The 25,136-nt window shown below is 48.6% G+C and overlaps 1 long non-coding RNA gene across 3 annotated transcripts in view; it reads right to left on the bottom strand.

Annotated features, from left to right (window-relative positions):
- Nucleotides 1-4,425: 4,425 nt before the first annotated feature.
- LOC115094629 overlaps nucleotides 4,426-25,136 on the bottom strand; it is a 44,756-nt gene continuing 24,045 nt past the window's right edge. Inside the window, exons 2-5 of one of the 3 annotated variants that reach the window (XR_003857600.1) lie at nucleotides 21,941-22,151; nucleotides 6,203-7,283; nucleotides 5,511-5,561; nucleotides 4,426-4,973 (exon numbers count right to left, since the gene is read on the bottom strand). This is a non-coding gene — a long non-coding RNA (uncharacterized LOC115094629). The other 2 variants (XR_003857599.1, XR_003857598.1) reach the window with 2 other exon arrangements.

Below are 25,136 nucleotides of genomic sequence, written 5' to 3'. Positions count from 1 at the left end.
ATCAACAAAAACTTTATTGAGAATTCGATCAGACCCCGGTAGGCCACTACCAGACACATAGTGAATTCACTAATACATTTAAAGGAAGTTAGACACATTCCTACTCCCATAGCAACCTAAAACTTAACTAGGAACTGATCAAAATTGAGATGAAGGCAGCAGTCCAGCAGCAAGAGGGGGGCTTCCCAGTCTTTTGCATCGAGTGTCACATGTATGATTTTTTACCCACCGGTGAGAAGTTATACATGTGCATGCGATGCAAAGAGCTCCTGGCTCTCTGAGAACGAGTCCGATCTCTGGAGGCTAGAGTGGCAGACCTGGAGGAGCTGAGGCAGACAGAGAGGTATATAGATGAGACCTTCAGGGACATAGTAGTCAAGTCCCAACTTCAGACTGGCAGCCCTGGTGCTGCCTTGGAGGAAGAAGGTCTCATGATGGGAGAGCACCAACCAGGTGAGCAGGAAAGGATCCTGTAGCAAGGACCTGCTCTCTAGGTGATGCATTGTCCTTTCGCACTGAGGATATCTCCCCAAGCCCTACTGCCCAGGAGGGAAGGGTTAGGTCGGCCGTCATAGTTGGTGATTCGATTATTAGGAATGTAGATAGCTGGGTGGCTGGTGGGCATGAGGATTGCCTGGTAACATGCCTTACTGGTGCGAAGGTGGCGGACCTCACGCGTCACCTAGATAGGATTTTAGACAGTGCTGGGGAGGAGCCGGCTGTCGTGGTACATGTGGGCACCAACGACATAGGAAAATGTGGGAGGGAGGTTCTGGAAACCAAATTTAGACTCTTAGGTAGAAAGATTAAATCCAGAACCTCCAGAGTAGCATTCTCTGAAATGCTCCCTGTTCCATGTGCAGGTCACCAGAGGCAGGCAGAGCTCCGGAGTCTCAATGCGTGGATGAGACGATGGTGCAAAGGAAGAGGGATTCAGTTTTGTTAGGAACTGGGGAACCTTTTGGGGAAGGGGGAGTCTCTTCCGAAGGGATGGGCTCCACCTTATCCAGGTTTCTGGATTTACAGGTTTATAAAGATCATGGCAAGTTAGCAACCACAATCTACACCAAACCAACAGATGGGAATCATCTGTTACATTATGGGAGTTTTCATCCCATGAATTTGAGAGATAATATTCCCATAGGACAATTTTTACATCTACGATGTTTGTGTGATGGGGTTGTAGAATATAAGAACATAAGAAAATGCCATACTGGGTCAGACCAAGGGTCCATCAAGCCCAGCATCCTGTTTCCAACAGTGGCCAATCCAGGCCATAAGAACCTGGCAAGTACCCAAAAACTAAGTCTATTCCATGTAACCATTGCTAATGGCAGTGGCTATTCTCTAAGTGAACTTAATAGCAGGTAATGGACTTCTCCTCCAAGAACTTATCCAATCCTTTTTTAAACACAGCTATATTAACTGCACTAACCATATCCTCTGGCACCAAATTCCAGAGTTTAATTGTGCGTTGAGTAAAAAAGAACTTTCTCCGATTAGTTTTAAATGTGCCCCATGCTAACTTCATGGAGTGCCCCCTAGTCTTTCTACTATCCAAAAGAGTAAATAACCAATTCACATCTACCCGTTCTAGACCTCTCATGATTTTAAACACCTCTATCATATCCCCCCTCAGTCGTCTCTTCTCCAAGCTGAAAAGTCCTAACCTCTTTAGTCTTTCCTCATAGGGGAGCTGTTCCATTCCCCTTATCATTTTGGTAGCCCTTCTCTGTACCTTCTCCATCGCAATTATATCTTTTTTGAGATGCGGCGACCAGAATTGTACACAGTATTCAAGGTGCGGTCTCACCATGGAGCGATACAGAGGCATTATGACATTTTCCGTTTTATTCACCATTCCCTTTCTAATAATTCCCAACATTCTGTTTGCTTTTTTGACTGCCGCAGCACACTGTACCGATGATTTCAATGTGTTATCCACTATGACACCTAGATCTCTTTCTTGGGTTGTAGCACCTAATATGGAACCCAACATTGTGTAATTATAGCATGGGTTATTTTGCTCTATATGCATCACCTTGCACTTATCCACATTAAATTTAATCTGCCATTTGGATGCCCAATTTTCCAGTCTCACAAGGTCTTCCTGCAATTTATCACAATCTGCTTGTGATTTAACTACTCTGAACAATTCTGTGTCATCTGCAAATTTGATTATCTCACTCGTCGTATTTCTTTCCAGATCATTTATAAATATATTGAAAAGTAAGGGTCCCAATACAGATCCCTGAGGCACTCCACTGTCCACTCCCTTCCACTGAGAAAATTGTCCATTTAATCCTACTCTCTGTTTCCTATCTTTTAGCCAGTTTGCAATCCACGAAAGGACATCGCCACCTATCCCATGACCTTTTACTTTTCCTAGAAGCCTCTCATGAGTAACTTTGTCAAACGCCTTCTGAAAATCCAAGTATACTATATCTACCGGTTCACCTTTATCCACATGTTTATTAACTCCTTCAAAAAAGTGAAGCAGATTTGTGAGGCAAGACTTGCCCTGGGTAAAGCCATGCTGACTTTGTTCCATTAAACCATGTCTTTCTATATGTTCTGTGATTTTGATGTTTAGAACACTTTCCACTATTTTTCCTGGCACTGAAGTCAGGCTAACCGGTCTGTAGTTTCCTGGATCGCCCCTGGAGCCCTTTTTAAATATTGGGGTTACATTTGCTATCCTCCAGTCTTCAGGTACAATGGATGATTTTAATGATAAGTTACAAATTTTTACTAATAGGTCTGACATTTCATTTTTTAGTTCCTCAGAACTCTGGGGTGTATACCATCCGGTCCAGGTGATTTACTACTCTTCAGTTTGTCAATTCAGGCCCTACCACATCTTCTAGGTTCACCGTGATTTGATTCAGTCCATCTGAATCATTACCCATGAAAACCTTCTCCATTACGGGTACCTCCCCAACATCCTCTTCAGTAAACACCAAAGAAAAGAAATTATTTAATCTTTCCGCGATGGCCTTATCTTCTCTAAGTGCCCCTTTAACCCCTCGATCATCTAACGGTCCAACTGACTCCCTCACAGGCTTTCTGCTTCTGATATATTTAAAAAAGGTTTTACTGTGAGTTTTGCCTCTACAGCCAACTTCTTTTCAAATTCTCTCTTAGCCTGTCTTATCAATGTCTTACATTTAACTTGCCAATGTTTATGCTTTATCCTATTTTCTTCTGTTGGATCCTTCTTCCAATTTTTGAATGAAGATCTTTTGGCTAAAATAGCTTCTTTCACCTCCCCTTTTAACCATGCCGGTAATTGTTTTGCCTTCTTTCCACCTTTCTTAATGTGTGGAATACATCTGGACTGTGCTTCTAGAATGGTATTTTTTAACAATGACCACGCCTCTTGGACATTTTTTACTTTTGTAGCTGCTTCTAACAATTTTTCTCATTTTATCCATACGCTCTTTTTCGGTCTTGTGGCACCACTCCTGTCTCCAGGGTCCCATACTGATGTGGCGCTTTCATTGTAGTACATCACTCTGCTAAATTCGAGATATTAATCATTTCTATGCCTGTATAGTCTATTTACTCTTGTCTTGTTTTTGTTTCAGGAGCTGTGATCCATCCATCTAACAATCCATCCATCAGAACATTTCCCGCAAGATGACCCCTCCATCAAACCCCTTTCCAAGCTGATCTCTCCATCAAACCCTTTACAAGCACAAAATTATTCATTGTCTTCAGTTTTTAATGGTATTTCTTGAAGTCTAAAATCTAAAAACTGTCCACCCATTTTAATCTAGTTTTCTTTCTTTCCTTGTATGAACATCAAAGCCTTTCCCAGCAAGCACAAAATTATTCATTGTCTTCTGTTTTTAATGGTTTCATTTATATTTCTTGAAGTCTAAAATCAATAAACTGTGTCTATCCATTTTATCCAACATTTCTGTCTTTCCTTGTATTTTCTACTCTTGCACGTGGAACGCCATCACCTGCCCAGCCGGCCATTTTTTTTTGCTTTCCAGGTATCTGAAGATGTCGCCATCTCTCCAGCCCCAATCTCTCTGGCCCCTCCAGCGCCAAAGATTTCCCCCCCCCCCCCACTGTCTCTCCTGCCCTATCTCTTCTTTCACATCAGACATAGGGGATGAGGATGTTATCGTCATTGACGTTATCAACTCGGTCTTTCCAGACCAACCGCAATGATGATGATCCTCCTCTTCCCCCATGGCATGGTCCCTTCCCTTGCCATACCCATCCCATATCTATATCTGTATCTATGTAAAAAAAAAAAAAAGTTGTTCTATGTTTTTTCATATAGAAAAGACTATTTGTTAATGTTTTGAAAATATATTTTTTAATTGAATATTGACTAATTTGATTACTTAACATTTGTTTTTAAATATAAATGAAATTAGGGGTGGGATGTCACATAAAACGATACTTTGGTTAATTGACAAAAAGAACTTTTATTGACAAAATTTAAGACTGGTTAACAGAACGATAAGCTGAGGCAAGATCTCGAAGTGCGCCGATCAATTCTGTCATCATTTCTCTAATCAAATTCGCTTGAGAAGCCATCCCAGCATTTATGTCGGATCGGATCTACCGCACTTCCTGGAGCATGAGTTCATTGTGTTGATCCTGCTGAGAGGTGATTCCACTCAAAAACTGCTCACTTAGCCCGTCACTTCCAAAAAGTGCCAGTTCAAGGTCCTGTGCTACTGACGCCGTTTCCAGTACGGGTGGAGCATCAGCCTGTAGCAGAAATGGTTGCGACTCTACAAATGGTTCCAGTGCTGCTGAATCCTCATGTGCCAGGGGTACCGATGCCTCATGTGGTTGGCTGACAGAAGACACATCGAACAGGTTCAGTGTAACCACTTCCTCTGTGGACATGTGTTGGCTGGGGGAGTCAGCGTTCGACATGGGGAACATAAATTCATCTGGCGTGGGAATGGATTATTCACTGGTTACGTCAGCATCGTCTACTCTATCTGTGGATAAAGATAGAGAAAGAGGTTGCAGTTATAGTTTGTAGCCTGCTGTTCTAACCATTAGGCTACTCATCAACTCCAGGTGTTCTTATCACAAGCCACCTTGAAATTTCATAATCTTTTTTTTGTAACATATCCTGAAAGTTTGCCTAAAGGTTTTAAGGTGCAAGAGTTCAATTTCTTTTCCTCAACTGGAATATTTTTTTATGTGTTTATGGTCAGAGAACAGTTGTTTGGAGAATTGCCAAGGAGAGAAGAAGCTATTCCAGAAGCAGGAAATAATTATTCAATAACCTCTGAAGAGTGCATAGGACGTTATAGCAGTATAGTCGTCATACTCAAAACAAGTAGCTCATGGAAGCATGTGTTAAGTCTAGCCAGATTTTTAATCTGGAGGACAATATATATATATATATATATTTATTTATTTATTTATTTTTTATATTTATGAATTTAACAAATCGAACAAGAATTCTTGTAACAGAAAAAGTAAAGAGAGATGTGCCATATTTTGAACAGTTATTAGGATAGTATTACCATGAGGAGGATGACAGTAGGGTAATCATTCCCACACATCTCTAAAGAACTCTAGGAAAAAAGTGGAAATCAAAAAAAGAAAAAGAGTGATCAAACATCAGTTAACCCCTCATGAGCCATTAAGTTCACATGCAATGCTAACAAGATTTATGTTAATGCATACCTTCACTTGCTGCTGTGTCAGCGCCGAACTGGCTCTGCACACCTACCATGACCTCTGGCCTCACAGTTCGGAGAACCAGCTCCTCCACTGGTGTCAGCACTATATGACACGGTCGCCCTTCACCGGTCCTCTTTGCCGATGCGTCAATTTTTGAGGCCTTCCCTTTCACCTCTTTTCTGGTGTCGCACCACCAGTGCTGTACCTGTTTAACATTCCTGGGCGTGACCGAAAAGGAGCTCACATCCTGTGCGATCTTTTCCCAAATCCTTTTCTTTGTGGAGCACAGTAACTCCTTTTCTTCAGCCATGAAGTGAGCGTTTCAGGTTCGCTTTTTGGATGGCTGGCTAGAAGTAGTACTTTCCTGTTGTTCATGATCAACCTCAGCAATTGTACGTTTTCCTGGCATATTATTTATTTATTATTTTTATATACTGACATTTGATCTCAATTGAGATATCACACCAGTTTACATTCAGGTACTGTAGGTATTTCTCTATCCCCAGAGGGCTTATAATCTAAGTTTTTGTACCTGAGGCAATGGAGGGTAAAGTGACTTGCCCAAGGTCACAAGGAGCGACAGCAGGACTCAAACCCTGGTCTCTTGGTTCATAGTCCACTAGGCTATTCCTCCTCCCTTAATAGCTGAAAGGAAAAAAAAAAAGAATGGTGATTAATGAATGGGGAGACAGCATGATGGAAATTGACAAAAGCTGTATAAATGAAATATAGTGACTCAGAAACTAGAGAGGCCCATGGACAGCATCAAGCAAGAGCCTGAAGTGCCTTCCAGTAGTGGTTGCCGATCTCCGGACTCTGCATCTACCCGTGCAATGCAATGTTTTCCTGGCATCATTGTCTGAATCGGATAAAATAACAAGGAGGAAAGGGTTTAATGAATGTAACGAAAATTAACAAACAAATGACCACAAAGGAACAGGGGCACATGGAGAGCATACAGCAAAGTGTCAAAACCCTGAAAGAAGAGGGGCACATATACAGCAAACAGTCACAGTGAAAATCATGAACATCAAAAACAGATTTACCCGGAAAGAAGAGGGCAACATATACTGAAATCAGAAAAATGAAAAACAGACCTGCCACCATGGATGTCCAGGCCATGGAGGGTGGCGAGAAAAAGGCGGGAACGTCCATGTTCACCGGCCATGTAACCTTCCAACGTCCATGGCCTGCGTCGGAGGGGCTGCTGCCTTGAGCGCCTGAAAAGTTTGTAGCAGTAGGGACATGGCGGAACCAAAGGGACGCCCAATTCTAGGCTTGAGCCTTAAGCGCCCAAGCCTGAGCGCCCAGAAAAGTTGGTAGCAGTACAGACATGGTGGAACCAAAGGGACGCTCAATTTTAGGCTTGAGCCTTAAGCGCCCAAGCTTGAGCACCCAGAAAAGTTGGTAGCAGTAGGGACACGGCGGAACCAAAGGGACACCTAATTCTAGGCTTGAGTGTACATGACGGTCTAGCTACCAACCTTTCCTGATGATCATTATGCCACGAAGGTTGGGCCACAGACTGCCTTGAGCGCCGGAAAGGTTGGTTGAACGTTCGAAAGTAGCTAGCGTGGCCTCAGCATCCATGAATCCTGGGGACCTTGCGGTACCTGTTGGAAAGAAAGCGTACATTGGTATGCCTACCTGCTCAAAGAGTTGCCAATCTCCCGATAGATATCCGACGCAACAGTTGTACCCGGTCTGTCCTAGGCCAAAACCAAATACAAAGGGACTTTTTCACTCGGAGATGCAACTGATATACATGTCCATGGTAGGATTATGACACAGCGATGATGTCACAAAGGGGAAACAATGGGTTAATTTTGCAGATAGATGAAAATATTGCAATTCGTAACATTTTCGAAATGAAAACTCCAGTTCAATTGTAATGACATGTCGGTACAGCTACCCAACTTTCCGGGCGCCCAAGTGCCCATTCACTTTGGAAGCTTGCCGGGCCTGCGACCATGGATGTCCAGGCCATGGACGGTGGCGAGAAAAAGGCGGGAACGTCCATGTTCGCCGTCCATGTAACCTTCCAACATTCATGGCCTGCGCCAGAGGGGCCGCTGCCTTGATCGCCTGAAAAGTTTATAGCAGTAGGGACATGGCGGAACCAAAGGGATGCCTAATTCTAGGCTTCAGCCTTGAGCACCTGAAAAGTTTGTAGCAGTAGGAACATGGCGGAACCAAAGGGATGCCTAATTCTAGGCTTCAGTCTTGAGCGCCCAGAAAAATTTGTAGCAGTAGGGACATGGCGGAACCAAAGGGACACCTAATTCTAGGCTTCAGCCTTGAGCGCCCAAGCCTTGAGCGCACAGAAAAGTTGATAGCAGTACAGACATGGACGGTGGCAAGAAAAAGGCGGGAACATCCATGTTCGCCGGCCATGTAACCTTCCAACGTTCATGGCCTGCGGCAGAGGGGCCCCTGCCTTGAGTGCCTGAAAAGTTTGTAGCAGTAGGGACATGGCGGAACCAAAGGGATGCGTAATTCTAGGCTTCAGCCTTGAATGCCCAGAAACGTTTGTAGCAGAAGAGACATGGCGGAACCAAAGGGACGCCTAATTCTAGGCTCCAGCCTTGAGCACCTGAAAAGTTTGTAGCAGTAGGGACATGGCGGAACCCAAGGGACGCCAAATTCTAGGCTTGAGCCTTGAGCGCTCGAGCCTGAGCACCCAGAAAAGTTGGTAGCACTACGCACATGGCGGAACCAAAGGGACGCCTCTACGGATGCCGGGAGCAGGTGGCAGCATGCTTGCCCATGTAACGCCACGCCCGGACGGCCATTTTGTTAATGCTTTTCAACAACATGCCGCATGGAAGGCTGCCGAATTTCTCGGAAAGTGATGTGAGGCTGCTGGTCTCGCTCATCATCATGGACGAACGGTACCTCTACTTCAGCCCTGGGCGCCCGCGGGACCAGGAAGGGGCCGATGAGGCCTGGCAGGTGCTCAGGGCCCAATTCAATGCCCAGGCTTCGTACCCGAGGGAGGTACGTTCGTAGGCCTATGCTGCTTGTAAGGTCTATTCTATGTTTTTGTAAGCTTCTAGCACACAGGAAAAAACCCAAGTAAAATTACATTTACTATTTTGGGGGTTGTGTTGTATTGCTGTGGCTGACAAAAGGAAAACTGACGACTTGTTAGAACCAAGTAAAATTATTTAGTATTTCGGTGGTTGTTTAGTATTGCTGTGGGTGACAAAAGGAAAACTGACACTTGATTTGTTTGGTTTGAATTTTTTTTTGCCTCAAAAGCGAAGTAAAAGTTTTATTTCAACTTGTGTTTCCTATTTCTATTGTACTCTGTTGCGTTCGTGCCTATTCTTGCCCTCGCTCCACCCTCTCTACCTTTGTGGCAACTCCCTTCGGCTCAGACGGACAGATGCAGCCACGGCTTCTCTCCGCCTCTTGGTCCCGGAATCCCCGGGCTGGCTTGATGCCATGTTCCTGATTATGTAAGGGCGCGCGCGCTCCAGACTTTGTACCAGCAAAGGCGTGAACCTCGGGGGCGTCCCCCCATAGTGACGTCATCCATTTTCAATTTAAAAGGTCTTTGCTAACTTCAAAGGAGTTAGCAAGGAACTCCATCGGGACTTGCTTCGGCAGTCCACGCTACTTGCAACAACGATCCGAGTCAGCAAGGGGAAATCTTTCCCCACTGCTCAGCCTTTTCAAATTTACCAGGAGTACGCGCTTCTCGGGGGCTCCGCTCTCTCTATTCTTGATTTCAGATTGTTGTAAGGAATCCGGTACTCGCTCCTCGAGGGCCTACGTTCCTGAAGACTCAGAAGACTCCTATTGCCTGGAGGTGATCGCAGATGTGAACACAGTGAGTCCTTTTACAGACAGGAACCGGTACTCGCTCCACGAGGGTCCTTGTTCCTAATCACTAAGGCTCCCTTCAGTCTAAGACGTTATCACAGGTACGGAGATCGTGAGTTACCATTGCAGATTGCAGCTAGAAACCGGTACTCGCTCCACAAGTGCCTATGTTCCTAAAACCTCTCTCATACTCTCTTCTTCCTCAGATGTTGCATACCCATATCTTATGGATTATTATTACAGTTTAACAGATAGGAACCGGTACTCGCTCCATGAGGGCCTACGTTCCTAAATCTCTTCTAGCCTCTCTTCTATTCCAGAAGCCATCTCATACACAGGTTGTGAGTTCTATTTCAGACTGCCTATAAGAACCAGTATTTGCCTTAGGCTCCTGTTCCTGAATACTGAAGACTCTCTGTTGCATAAAGAAGACATTACGGATATCTACAATTGTGAGTGTATCATCTACCACTGGTTATGCCCAGCATACCCTATCTACTCACTACCTATAGTCTCTCCTTACAGCTCAGCAGCTCAGAGATCGTAGTTCCAGTATCAGAGGGACTTCAGCCCTGCCGGGCATATCAATTCACTACTGCTACCTCTGGTGGTTCTACTTCCAGTAGAACTATCTGTGTTTGTCTCAATACTCCAGCCTAGCTGGTGGTCCTTCTCAAGATCTCCACTTGAGGGTGCTGTCATATGCCATCGGCCCAGGGATTCACTATTCTATTAAGTGTTACTCCTTACACTAATAGAGTGGTATTATCATCAGACCATTACTCCTCTCTCTGCGGAAGTTGATCCATATCAGATAGCTATCTCCCCGTGGGGATCTTACAGGTCGCTGGCTCATCTGTCTACAGGAACTAAGTACTAGCAGATTGATACTCCTTAGCAAATCCGTAATAGAGTGCTAACTCCTCCTTCAACGGGAGTATCCAGCACCCAGATTCATAACAGATTGCTAGCTCCTCCCTTCTGGAGGAGCAGATCTATAACAGATTGCTAACTCCTCCCCTCTGAGGGAGGTCTATAACAGATTGCCAACTCCTCCCCTCTGGGGGAGCAGGTCCTTAACATACTCCCGCCAGGTTGAGGCATTGAAAAAGCAGGCAAGGCGCATCCAGAGGGAGGAGCCAGAATACCTGTGGGCCCACCATAGAGCGGAAAGTATGTGCTGTTAGCAATTGTCATGGTTGACATGCAAGCGGCAAGGTCTTCTTTACTAATGCCAAGAAGAAATTGAACATTTGTACCATTCTGGATCTTTGCATGCGCAGCTGTGACAATTTTTCTATTTCTGTTTTCAGAGAGCACCACGAATGAGTCATCCAGCGCTGCTGAATCTGCTCCTCCAGATGAGCACCAAGGTGAGCCTTTAATAACATCAGCATAGTTAAAGTATGTGGATGTTTAATGCCGTTTGGCGCGCCGATCACACGTGCATTTGTAAATGTCATACTCACCGTAATGCTAGAGGTTAGGGTCTTGTTTAAAATGTTGCTAAGTTCTCCTTCCTACTGTTCTGGATGTTTGCATGTGCCACAGAAGTAACACTTTCACTTTTTCTCTTTTCAGACACATCGGCAGAGGAGGAACGGGAGGATGCACCGCCACCCCGCATGTCCCCCCCCCCCACCCATTCAGCCCGTTATCGTGCCCCCCAGTTATTGAGCCCCCCCAGTTATTTTGCCACCCCCCCTCTCTCCAGCCCCACCTGCCCCACCTGCCATGGGAGACGAGGAGGACATCGTCATTGACGTGGTCAACCCTGTCTCTCCTGGGCTTGCAGGGGCGGGTCGACGACCAGAGGCCGGCGCAGCAGCCAGGAAAGGGCCCTCAGCCCTTGAGGGGTGCCTGGACGCTGTGCTGCTCCTCCTGGCACAGTTGATTTGCGGCCTGGAGAGCAGGAGGGAATGGCAGTACAGGCGGTAACCATCCTGCACGACCTGCGCCATGGCCAGCAGGAGATAATTAAGCTCCTGCACACAATGGCATGCGCTCAGTCCCTGCTCGTCATGGCACGGGCACCGCCTGATCAACGTCGATGACGATGATCCTCCTCCTCCCCAATGGCAGGGTCCCTCCCCTTTCCTTCCCCATGCCCTCCCAAACAAAAATTGTATTTTATTTTCCTAAATTTTGTAAATAGTTGAAATTGTTTAAAAAAAAATATATATATTTTTGAGTTGAAAATTGGTACGAGTTTCATTTCACCAATTTATTGTATGAAACATCTGTGTTGTCGGGAGTGGCATGGCACGTAAAAAAGAAACATCAATGGCAATAATCAAGAACAGAATGACCCCGAAGAAAGAGGAGTACATGCAAAGCATACAGATGGAATACAAAGGGAAAATCAACCAAACAGAAGAGGAGCACATGCAGAGCATACAGATGGAATACAAAGGGAAAACCAAACAAACAGAAGAGGAGCACATGCAGGGCATACAATTTGGCAGAACATGAACTAAAAATGTCCATGGCCACTGCCTTGAGTGCCATGATCGGAGGCCGATCACGGACATCCGGAAAGAGGCGGGAATGTCCATGAATGGAAGCCCCGACCTTGGATGTCCAGGTGCTCAAGGCAGCAGCCATGGACGTTGGAAGGCAGCAGGGCCTCCGATCATGGACATCCGGAAAGAGGCAGGAACGTCCATGAATGGAAGCCCCAACCTTGGACGTCCGGGCGCTCAAGGCAGCGGCCATGGACATTGGAAGGCAGCTGGGCCTCCGATCATGGACATCCGGAAAGAGGCAGGAGCGTCCATGATTGGAAGCCCCAACCTTGGACGACTGGGCGCTCAAGCTTCTCCTGCCTTCAGTGTCTTCAGAGGCAGCATGGCCGCTCTCCAAGGTCCTGCCCCCTTCCTAAGGGGCAGGCCCATGTCTTCTTCCCCTTCTTAAAGGGGCAGCATAGGTGGGGTCCACCTGGCCCCACCGGAAGTCAGCTCTCCTGGTTTCCTGTGCCAGCCCTATTTAATGGCTGCTTCTCTAACTTTGCCTTGCATTGGAGTTACTTGCTCTCTGGAAGTCTCGTCTTCAAGTGCTCCATCAGGTCTTCGTTCTTCGTTGGAGCTCCATGTATCATCATGCTTCCTGAGTCTTCGTTGCTTCCTGTGGCTTCCTGATGTTCCATGTCTTCATGTTTTGAGGTTCCCAGTCCAGGCTTCCTGATTTTCCACTTCCTGATGTTCCAGGCTTCCTGATGTTTCACTTCCTGATGTTCCGAGATTCCGTTCCTCCTTCGCCTTTTCGAGTCCTCTTGACCCTCCAGCTCCTGTGGTTCTCCAGATGACACCTAGCCTGGTCATTGGAGTTTCGTCTCAGCTAGATTCCCTTCCTGCGCTTGTCCCGCTCTCCATGTGGTCCGAGACCAGCCTCTTCAGGTTGTGTAGGGCGCTCAGCGGGACCAGCCCATTGGGTCCGCCCATGACGGTGGGCTGTGTAGGGCACCCTGAAAGACAGTGCCAATGTCCAAACCTTCCCAGCTTCTCGTCTCGTCCAAGAGTCTTCCAAGTTCCTCGTCTCATCGAGAGTCTTCCAAGATCCTCATCCACTTCCAGAGTCTTCTCGTCTCGTCTTCTGTGTCACAAGGCCTCCGTCTGCCCTCATCCTCAGTCCGGCCTGCTGCTTCTTGCCGATACCCAGTGGCAGGTCCGAAAGGGCTGGGAACGGTCGGAGGACTGTTCAATAACCAACATTGCGTTGGACTTCCAGAAGCATGCAGATCTGGCAGAGGGTCAGACTTTGTCTTCACCCATGCTGGGACATACCTTGCCAACCCTCGGTGGTGTCTTGGATTCGTCTGGAGTCATGCTGAGGCCCAAGGACACACATTCCTCTCAAGTTAGGATCGCTTTTCTAGCGTTCCCTAATATAACAGTTCAGCTTGGAGAAGAGACAGCTGAGGGGGGGTATGATAGAGGTCTTTAGGATAATGAGAGGTCTTGAATGAGTAGATGTGAATCGGTTATTTACACTTTCGAATAATAGAAGGACTAGGGAGCATTCCATGAAGTTAGCAAGTAGCACATTTAAGACTAATCGGAGAAAATTCTTTTTCACTCAGTGAAGCTCTGGAATTTGTTGCCAGAGGATGTGGTTAGTGCAGTTAGTGTATCTGGGTTCAAAAAAGGTTTGGATAAGTTCTTGGAGGAGAAGTCCATTAACTGCTATTAATCAAGTTTACTTAGGGAATAGCCACTGCTATTAATTGCATCAGTAGCATGGGATCTTCTTAGTGTTTGGGTAATTGCCAGGTTCTTGTGGCCTGGTTTGGCCTCTGTTGGAAACAGGATGCTGGGCTTGATGGACCCTTGATCTGACCCAGCATGGCAATTTCTTATGTTCTGTTGTAGCCTAGGAAGCTGCAGTCCGGGTGTGGACCCTTGAGCCGAACCACCCTAGGTAGAGCAGCTCGGGAGGCAGAGCCACAGGCACAGATCTTCACCCGGGAACCAGGAACCCCCCAGGAGGAGCCCGTAGGGTCCTAGCACCTTGGGACTTAGGAGTACCGAACAGTCTCTAGGGAAAGGCCTGGGTAAAGGTAACTCACAGAGTCCAGCAGCAAGGAGCGGGTAGCCAGGTAACAGGAACTGAGTCTGTAGTCCAGTAGAGTGTGACCTGCAGAAGGCAGCACCGAAGCCAGTAGCGTGTAGAGGCCCAGACCTGGCAGTGAGTAAAAGGAGGCAACTCCAGTCAGACTGGCAGCCAGTGGAAGCAGTCTATATTTGAATGGGAATTGAGTGTACCTTCATACGATGCAAACAGCTGGGTTCTGCTATCGTGTCTGTGAGCCTGACCCAGGCTTCTAAATCATTAGGTACCTCAATGCTTGTGTAGCAGTCCTCAGTGCAGGCCGGGGTCGGAGACTGGCGGCAGGCAAGATCAGGGTCGGGCACCAGCTGTAGTCAATGGCGGGCTGCAGGCAGAGACGGAGTCGGGTACACACTGAGGTCAGTGGCAGGCGGCAGGCAGAAGCGGAGTCAGGAACGAGCAGTGGTCAATGGCAGGCGGCAGGCAAAAGCAGAGTCAGGAACGAGCAGAGGTCAACCGGGAAGCAGTACAACAGAAGTGCAACTAAGAACTATGAACAGTAGCGACCCTCGTTGCAAGGCAATGAGAAGGCTGATGAACGCCGGTTAAATCGGGCTTAGGGCGTGGCGTGGTTAACTCAGGCGGAGCCAGACTTCCGGTGAGCGTGCGTGCATAACGCGCGTCCTCGCGCGCGGGACCGTAGCGAGATGGCCCAGCAATGGCGGCTGCCCCAAACACCCAGCAGAGCCGCGGGAGCGGCGTTCCCGGCATCGGAGGTGAGCCCTGAACACAGCAAGTAAGGGGGAAGCGGCGGAGACCGCAACAGTACCCCCCCTTTATGGCCCCTCTTGAGAGGGCCGGGTTTCTCTGGATGGTCATGGTGAAACTGGTGCAAAAGATCCTTATCTAAGATATTCCGGCTGGGCTCCCAGGTGTTAGCCTCGTCACCACATCCCTCCCATGCCAGTAAGTACTCCCATCGGCGATTATGAAATCGGATGTCCAGGACGTCCCGCACTTGGTACGTTGGGTCATCGTCAACGGTGGTGGTAACAGGATCCGGAGGTGCATGATGATACCTGGAGAGGACTACCGGTTTGAGTAATGAGGCATGAAACATGTTGTGTACTCTGAACGAAGAGGGTAACCGAAGCCAGTACGATACCAGTCCCACTCGTTCGGCCACCTGAAATGGACCGCAGAACTTCGGAGCGAACCTCCGTGAAGGAAGGCGAAGGTGCAAATTCCTCGTGCTTAGCCAGACTCTATCCCCTGGCTGGAATGTAGGTGCTGGCCGACGATGACGATCGGCCGTCCGTTTGGCCTTAGCAGTGGCTCGAAGGATCTGCTTTCGTGTCGCGTGCCACAAAGCCTGGAGTTGCTGGGCCGTAACTTGAGCAGCAGGTGAGGCACTGGGAGCCTCTAGCGGGAGTGGTGGTTGTAACGGTTTACCATACACGAGATGGAACGGAGATTTGCCCGTGGCAGCATGGACCTGGTTGTTATAGGCAAATTCGGCCCAGGGTAGAAGCTCGGCCCAGTTATCTTGTCTCTCATTAATGAAGGCCCGGAGGTAGGCCTTTAGAGTCCGGTTCATTCTTTCAGTCTGTCCATTGCTTTGTGGATGGAATGCAGTAGAGAAACTGAGCTTAACTTGGAAGCATTTGCAAAGAGCTCTCCAGTAGCGGGCCACTAATTGCGGAAGGCCGTGGAGCCTGAACACATGTTGCGTGAACAGGAGAGCCAACTCGGGTGCAGATGGGAGCTTAGGCAGGGGGACCAGGTGGACCATCTTAGAAAAACGATCAACTGTAACCCATACGACCGTATATCCTTGAGAGGGAGGCAGGTCCACGATAAAGTCTGTGGCTATATGGGTCCATGGTTCGGTGGGAACCGGAAGCGGGTGTAAGAGACCATAGGGAGAACCGGAGTTGGGCTTCTGGTGAGCGCAGGTGGGGCAAGAGGCCACATACGAGGCAACATCACGCCGGATGTTGGGCCACCAGTAGTACCGGTTAACCAGCTCTAAAGTTCTTTCACGTCCGGCATGTCCTCCAATCAAGGAGTCATGGGCCCATTGTAATGCCGTCAAACGGTCCTGGCGTGAGAGCACAGTACGGTCTTGCGAGAGGATAGTCAGCGCAGAGAGCCGAATCTTAGAGGGATCCAATATGAACTGTGGTGGATCCACCTCTTCTTCGGCACAAGAGGTGCGAGACAGGGCGTCAGCCCGGAGGTTCTTGGCAGCAGGACGGTATTGTACAATGAAGTCAAATCGACTGAAGAACAAGGCCCAGCGGGCTTGGCGAGGGTTCAGTCGTTGAGCCTGGGTAAGAAATTCCAGGTTCTTATGATCCGTGTAAACGGTGGTTGTATGCAATGAGCCCTCGAGCCACTGTCTCCACTCCTCGAGGGCGAGTTTTATTGCCAGCAACTCCTTATCCCCAATGGAGTAATTGATTTCCGCGGGTGAGAACTTCCGGGAGTAGTAGGAACAAGGAAGGAGTTGCCCAGAGTCTGAGTGCTGGCTGAGAACGGCTCCCACAGCGATGCTGGAAGCATCAACCTCTACGATGAAGGGTCTCGCAGGGTCCGGGTGTCGGAGACAGACATCCGAGAGGAAAGCCTTTTTGAGATCAAAGAAGGCAGCGATAGCCGCCTCTGGCCAATGCTTGACATCTGCTCCTTTCCGAGTCAAGGCTGTGAGAGGAGCCACACGGTGAGAGTAACAGGGAATAAAATGTCTATAAAAGTTCGCAAAGCCCAGGAAGCGCTGGAGGGCTTTGAGACCCGTGGGTTGAGGTCATTTCGTGATGGCGGCTACTTTTTCTGGGTCCATGCGAAAACCTGTTGCAGATATAATATATCCCAGGAAGGGCAGAGAATCCGCTTCAAACACGCACTTCTCGAGTTTGGCGTATAGGCTGAAGGACCTGACAGACATGTTGACGTGGGAGTTTAAGTCCTTAGAGTATATAAGGACGTCATCTAAATAGACGATGACATGGGAGTGGAGCATCTCTCGAAGAACCTCGTTCATGAGGTGCTGGAAGACGGCGGGGGCATTACAAAGCCCAAAGGGCATCACGAGATACTCGTAATGCCCATCATGTGTGTTGAACGCCGTCTTCCACTCATCTCCTGGTCGAATACGTACGAGGTTATAAGCCCCTCTCAGGTCCAACTTGGTAAAGATGCGGGCTCCTTGGAGACGGTCCAGTAGTTCTGGGATGAGTGGCAATGGATAGCGGTTTCGCTTAGTAATAGCATTGAGACCGCGGTAGTCAATACATGGTCGTAGCGAACCATCCTTTTTGCCCACAAAAAAGAATCCCGCACCAGCCGGGGAACGGGAAGGACGAATGAATCCTTTGGCTAAGTTTTCAGAGATATATTGAGACATCGCTTTGGTCTCTGGTAGAGAGAGAGGATATACACGGCCGCGGGGCGGTGTAGTGCCAGGAACCAGATCAATGGGACAGTCAAAGGGTCTATGTTCCGGGAGGATCTCCGCCATCTCCTTGGAGAAGACATCTTGAAACCCTTGATAAGCTTCTGGCAAGAGGTGTGAGGAACAGAGATGCAGAGCGTTGGGAGGACGAGGAAGCTTCAAACATTGGTCAAAGCAGGCAGGACCCCAACTAACCAGCTGGAAGTCATCCCATCTAATGACGGGGGAATGTTGACGGAGCCAGGGAAGTCCCAACACTAATGGATGCACGGCTCTTTCCAAGACGAGTAGGGAAATCTCCTCAGAGTGAAATAGGCCCCTCTGCAGGGTTACGGGCCTCGTAGAGCAGGAGATAATTCCAGGCAACAAAGTCCCTCGGATCGAGGAGATGCGTAAGGGAGGATTCTTACGCTCTGTGGGCAAGCCCAATTGGTTCACCAGCTCTGCCACAATAAAGTTCCCCTCGGCCCCTGAGTCGACAAAGGCCCGAATCTGGATCTCCCCACTGGGGTACTTGAGGGTTACAGGCAGAGTGCAGAGAGGAGCAGATCCGGTAGCGCCTAGGTGTAGCTCCTCAGTACAACCTAGGCACGGCCATTTCCCGGACGCTCGGTGCAGGACGACAGGTAATGTCCTTTACCTCCGCAGTAAAGGCAGAGGCCTAAGGAGCGCCGACGGCTCCTCTCCTCCGGAGTAAGTGGTGACCTGCCCAACTGCATGGGTTCAGACGTAGAGTTAGTCGCAGGAGACATCCTCTGCGGAGAAGACCTGGAGGAGACGTGTAGGCATGGTTGACTCCTGCTACCAGACCGAGTCTCTCTATCACGCTGTTGGAGCCGGCGGTCAACCTTGCCTGCAATGTCCATTAAGTCATTCAACTCCTCAGGAATCTCTCGCCCTGCCAGTTCATCTTTAATTCGACCAGCCAGACCCTCAAGAAAAATCCCCTTTAAACAATCATTCTGCCAAGCCAGTTCCATGGCCAAGGTCCGGAAGTTGATGATGTACTCGGCTACTGGGAGTGTGCCCTGTCGGAGATGCAGGAGCTCAGAGGCTGCTGTAGACTGGCGTGCAGGATCATCAAACGCCAGGCGAAACTGGAGGAGGAATTCCGGGAGATTCTGTAGCAGAGGGTCTGAGCATTCCCACAAAGGTGACGCCCATTCCAGAGCCTTGCCATCCAGTAGAGAAAAAATATATGCCACCTTGGCCGCCTCTGTGGGAAACTGGTTAGGTAATAAAGTGAACCGTACTTGACATTGGTTCAGGAACCCACGACAGGACTTACTGTCTCCGGCATATCTGCTAGGAGCTGACAACTGAGTATTGGGTACAGCGCCTGATACTGAAGGCCCTTGGCGAGTAGAAGCCTCTAGACGAGAGACCAGCTGATCCACAGTGGCAGCAAGAGTATCAATACAATGTTGCTGTTGTTGCAGGCGGCCTAGCACCTCCTCAGACACGATCTCCGCTGTATGACGGTGGGGGGTAGATGGTATCCCCAGACGCTCAATTAACCCCTGCATGGATTCTACGACTAGGTCTACGTCATGTACCTGTTGTTGCATAGAGAGGTGTATCCGCCGAGCCCTGTCTGATAATGCCACAGTCGATAGTGACGCCACTGAGTCCATGGCCTTGCAAACTGTTGCAGCCTAGGAAGCTGCAGTCCGGGTGTGGACCCTTGAGCCGAACCACCCTAGGTAGAGCAGCTCGGGAGGCGGAGCCACAGGCACAGATCTTCACCCGGGAACCAGGAACCCCCCGGGAGGAGCCCGTAGGGTCCTAGCACCTTGGGACTTAGGAGTACCGAACAGTCTCTAGGGAAAGGCCTGAGTAAAGGTAACTCACAGAGTCCAGCAGCAAGGAACGGGTAGCCAGGTAACAGGAACTGAGTCTGTAGTCCAGTAGAGTGTGACCTGCAGAAGGCAGCACTGAAGCCAGTAGCGTGTAGAGGCCCAGACCTGGCAGTGAGTAAAAGGAGGCAACTCCAGTCAGACTGGCAGCCAGTGGAAGCAGTCTATATTTGGATGGGAATTGAGTGTACCTTCATACGATGCAAACAGCTGGGTTCTGCTATCGTGTCTGTGAGCCTGACCCAGGCTTCTAAATCATTAGGTACCTCAATGCTTGTGTAGCAGTCCTCAGTGCAGGCCGGGGTCGGAGACTGGCGGCAGGCAAGAGCAGGGTCGGGCACCAGCTGTAGTCAATGGCGGGCTGCAGGCAGAGACGGAGTCGGGTACACGCTGAGGTCAGTGGCAGGCGGCAGGCAGAAGTGGAGTCAGGAACGAGCAGTGGTCAATGGCAGGCGGCAGGCAAAAGCAAAGTCAGGAACGAGCAGTGGTCAATGGCAGGCGGCAGGCAAAAGCAGAGTCAGGAACGAGCAGAGGTCAACCGGGAAGCAGTACAACAGAAGTGCAACTAAGAACTACGAACAGTAGCGACCCTCGTTGCAAGGCAATGAGAAGGCTGATTAACGCCGGTTAAATCGGGCTTAGGGCGTGGCGTGGTTAACTCAGGCGGAGCCAGACTTCCGGTGAGCGTGCGTCCATAACGCGCGGGACCGAAGCGAGATGGCCCAGCAATGGCGGCTGCCCCAAACACCCAGCAGAGCCGCGGGAACGGCGTTCCCGGCATCGGAGGTGAGCCCTGAACACAGCAAGTAAGGGGGAAGCGGCGGAGACCGCAACATGTTCTTATGAAACTCCTCTCTGGAAAACCATTTGCATCAAAAATCCCCATCCCACATCCTGGTTACAGAGACCCTAAAAGAACAGGTAGAAAACTAGAACACAAATGGAGAAAGACAAAAATCCCACACAAACAAAATTAAGTAGAGGCAACACCAGACAATTATCGCAATACCATGGCAAAGGCGAATAAAACCCCCCGAAACATTGCACCTGCTTGATCAACCAAGCAGAAAGTTCACCCAGCAAACTATTCCAAACCATAAACAGGTTTCTGAATACTACACCTCCACTAACCCACCAAGCCCACTACCCACCACCTCCACTTCACTCCCAAGGCCCAATGCAACAGACTGACCTTATTTTTTTTTACTGAAAAGATCACATGCATCTGGTCTGAATTAGATAAGACACTGATGGATAACCCAACATGAGAACAACAGCTGCTACCGCCACTCTCCCTCACAACCTTCATCCAACGGAAAAAAATGCTGATTCCATACTCTCCACTATCAAAGCAACTACTTGCCTAGAAGGCCCTTATCCATCATGACTCCTCAAGCAGGCCAAACCTGATCTCCTGTACTGCATTCAGTTCATAATAAATATTTCACACACAGAAGCCCATCTCCCAAACTGCTTCAAAAAAGCAATAATACAACCTACTCTCAAAAAACACAACCTGGACCCAACTGATCTGAACAACTACTGCCCCATCTCTAATCTCACTTTCTTGAGCAAAATCATTGCGAAAACAGTTCAAATGCAACTCTCTACATAAGAAGATAAGAACATGCCATACTGGGTCAGACCAAGGGTCCATCAAGCCCAGCATCCTGTTTCCAACAGTAGCCAATCCAGGCTATAACAACCTGGCAAGAACCCAAAAACTAAGTTTATCCCATGCCACTGATACTAGTAATAGCAGTGGTTATTTTCTAAGTCAGCTTGATTAATAGCAGGTAATGGACTTCTCCTCCATGAGCTTATCCAAACCTTTTTTAAACCCACTGCACTAACCACATCCCCTGGCAAAATTTCCAGAGTTTAATTGTGCGTTGAGTGAACAAGAACTTTCTCTGATTAGTTTTAAATGTGCTATATGCCAGCTTCATGGAGTGCCCCCTAGTCCTTCTATTATCCGAAAGAGTAAATAACTGATTCACATTTACCCGATCTAGACCTCTCATGATTTTAAACACCTCTAGCACATCCCCCCTCAGCAATCTCTTCTCCAAGCTGAACAGTCCTAGCCTCTTTAGTCTTTCCTCATAAGGGAGATGTTCCATCCCCTTTATCATTTTGGTCGCCCTTCTCTGTACCTTCTCCATCGCAACTATATCTTTTTTGAGATGAGGCGACCAGAATTGTACACAGTATTCAAGGTGCGGTCTCACCATGGAGAGATACAGAAGAATTATGACATTTTCCGTTTTATTCACCTATCCTTTTCTAATAATTCCTAACATTCTGTTTGCTTTTTTGACTGCCGCAGCACACTGAACCTACAAATTCAATGTATTATCCACTATGATGCCTAGATCTCTTTCCTGGGTGGTAGCTCCTAATATGGAACATAACATCGGTTAACTATTGCATGGACATTTTTCCTTATATGCATTACCTTGCACTTATCCACATTAAATTTCACCTTAAGGGTGGGATCTCATTCACCCTCATTTACCATGCACACCTTCCAGATTCCACAAATCCACCCATCACAGGTAAACCCTTAAATAGCCATTAAGCTTACCCAGATGCTGATCAGTTTTTCCTTATTGCCGGCGTGCCTGCGCTACTTCTTTCGCTGAGTTCACCAGTCACTGGGTCAATCAGTCCTGCCACAGACCTCTGATGATGAAGACAGGACCATTGGGAAAGGTTCAATGGGACGAGTCTTCCCATGTTCAGTAACCAGGTATCCGTGGTCAAGATGATCTCAAGTCCCGCGACGAGCCCCCAATCTGTGGGAAGTAAAACAAACACACTTTTCCCTTTTGGGAAAGATAAAACAGTGAACGAATAATATATTCAGCGAAAGGAATATTTTTATTATATCATTTGCAAATGGATGCCAACAGAGGCAACCCATGCATGTGCTATCAATGCTGGCATAAGCTTGCTACTAAAATACAGGAGTTTATATACCCAATTTAGTTCCTCTTTCGCCTTGCGACTAACTTGTTCTTCTGTGTCCTGGTACATTTTGGGGGGCTTGAGGGGGAGAGGAGAAAGGAGGTGTAGGAGGGGGCTGCTCTCTCTCTACTTCCCTAAATCTAGCAACTTGCACCTGTTTCCTCTGGATTTTTGTGAAGAACAGGCCCCCTGCCACAACAGATTCCTTTGTGCCGGAAACCAGAGGAGGGAGTCTACCAGGAGCCTTTGCAGATCTGCATACCATGGTCTCCTGGGTCAATCTGCTGCCACCAGAAGCACCATTCCTTTGTGATTCTCAACCCTCTGAACCATTCTGCCTAACATGCCCCCCAAAATGTACCAGGAATGGCATACAGCAGCTTGACCTCCAGCGATTCCTGCACAAAAGCATCAATAACCAATGACTTCAGATTTCTCCTGCAGTTGCAAGTGTGGACCCTTGGGCCAAGGCGAGGTTAGTGCTAACCGCAGGGAGGAGCCTTGCAGGTCCTTACCATTGGTAGGTGGAGCTGGCTGGAACAGAGGCCCAACATGAGCTTCACCAATACCAGCCCATGTTTTCCACAGGTTGAGCCCTTGGGTGCCAGGGCCGGCTGGACTTAGGTGTGGGCATCTGGGTGGTGAAGGATCCATCACAGAAGTAGGCCAGCGAGAAGAAGACAAGTCAGTTCGGGCAGCAGAAACAAGTCAGTTCGGGCAGCAGAAACGAGGACAAACTGAGGTCAGGGCAGGCAGCGATCCAGTGAGGTCAAAAGGAGGTCTGAGGTCAGCCGAGAATCCAAAATGAAGATGAAGCCAGGGTCCAAGCCAAGATCCAAAGCTGGACAATAAATCTGGAGAGAGGAAGGCAAGGCAGGAGGCAGATGACCATGCTCTCGGGAAGATACCCCGAGAGGGACAACCGGCTAGGCTGGAGTATGGAGACAGACACACATTAGTTCTTTTATTAAACAGGTTAGTAGAAACCACCAGAGGTGGCAGTAGTGAGCTGATATGCCCAGCAGGGCTGTAGTCCCTCAGGTACTGGAACAACGATCCCAGGATGGCTGAGCTGTTGAGAAACTGTAGAAAGGGAGTAGGCAGAGTAGGCAGAGTTCATGAATAGAACTAGATGACAAAACTCACATAAAGTCTCAAGTAAGCTCAGGAGCTGGAAAGGATTAGGCCCTCGAGGAGCGAGTACCTGGTTCCAGGGAAAGCTCTGAGAGAGTGATGGTAACTCACAGTTGTTTGTAGCAGTGATAGCTTCCAGGCAGTAGAGAATCTTCAGTGTCCAGGAACATGGGCCCTCGAGGAGAGAGTACCGGTTCCTAACTGTAATCTGAAAATAAAGAAAAGAGCGAGGCCCCCGAGGAGCGGGTACCTCTGGTAAGTCCGAGGAGGCAAAGTAGCTTGGATAGCCGAAGCGAGTACGTAGCCGTATGCTTATCCTTATCCTTGCTAACTCGATTTGTTAGCGTTTTGAAAGACCTTTAAATATTGGAAGCAGATGACGTCATCTCAGGGGGACACCCCTGAGGTTCGTGCCCTTGCTGGTACAAGAGTCGGGACGCGCGCCCTAGGCATCAGAACAAGATGGCGGAGTTGCAGCATCGAGCCAGTCTGGGGACGCCGGAGGGAGACGGGATGGAGACGCCGTGGTAGCCAGCCATCCATCAGACCCAGAGGGAGTTGCCATAGAGGTAAAAAGGGCGGAGTGAGGGCGTCGAGCAGCGACGAACACAACAAGGGTGGAATGAGGAGAGCTGGAGTGTAGTGATACTCACAGAGTAGCAGTGCTGATAACTTCCTTTGGTAGTTGAAGAGGAAGGAGACCCGAGGTCCGAGATGCAGGATACCCTGACCAGATTAGGCCTTCGAGGAACAAGTACCTAGGAGAGTCGAGGGTTCCTGAAAGAAAGCAGACAGAACCCCCGAGGAGTGGGTGTCCTTAAGGTTAGGCAGATTAACCCTGGAGGGCGAGTAGAAGTGAGAGGCCCCCGAGGAACGGGTACCCAGAGCTTCCATAGGAGCGAGATACCCCGGAGGGTAGTGAGGAATCCAAGCGAGCAGCTTAGAAGTGGTCAGATTGGGAGGAAGTGACGTCAGCCGAAGCAATGGCTGCTTAACTCTCGAGCTCCTGTTTCCTTCCCGGACAAAAGCTTACAAAGGCTAATCTAAGCGGGACAAACAACGGACTAAAGATTTCTATCGAGAGCGTTTGCTGGTGGCTAGCGATCGTGATGGCAGCGAAGAGGAAATCTGTGGATTTCCAGTGTTTTTCGTACCAGAAGGCGGGGGGAGCGGAGGCGGAGGCCCCGGTGCAGACCTCGGTTATGGCGGCGTTGTCGGAGCGCGAAGAAGCAGCAGGTGATGAATTTAACGTTACCTCTGACGAGGCGCCTACTAGATCCGACTTTCGGGACTGGTTCTGTAGCATACGCCAGGATTTGAAAAGCTATAAAAAAGAAATTAAAGAAATGATGGATGATTTTCGGGAAGAAATGAGTGCTATGGGCCGGAGGGTCGATGACCAGGAAGGCAGACTGGATGCGCATGCAGAAGCGACTAAACAGCTTCATGAAATCTGCACTGAACTGCAAGGCGAAAACGTGGCCATGCGGGCCAAGATGGCCGACCTGGAAAATAGAGCTCGGCGTGGGAACCTCCGTTTTCGCGGGTTCACAGAAAGTGCTGCCAACAATAATTGTGAACAGCAGATTATTCGCTTTTGCTCTCACCTTTTATCATCAGATGGACAGACCACTTCTCAAGGGGCTGAAGAAATAAAACTGGACAGGGCTCACAGAGCA

This window comes from Rhinatrema bivittatum, chromosome 6 (genome assembly GCF_901001135.1).
Source record: "Rhinatrema bivittatum chromosome 6, aRhiBiv1.1, whole genome shotgun sequence".
Lineage (NCBI taxonomy): Eukaryota > Metazoa > Chordata > Amphibia > Gymnophiona > Rhinatrematidae > Rhinatrema > Rhinatrema bivittatum.
The sequence above is the reverse complement of the archived record's forward strand: the minus strand, read 5'-3'. Positions and strand labels throughout refer to the sequence as shown.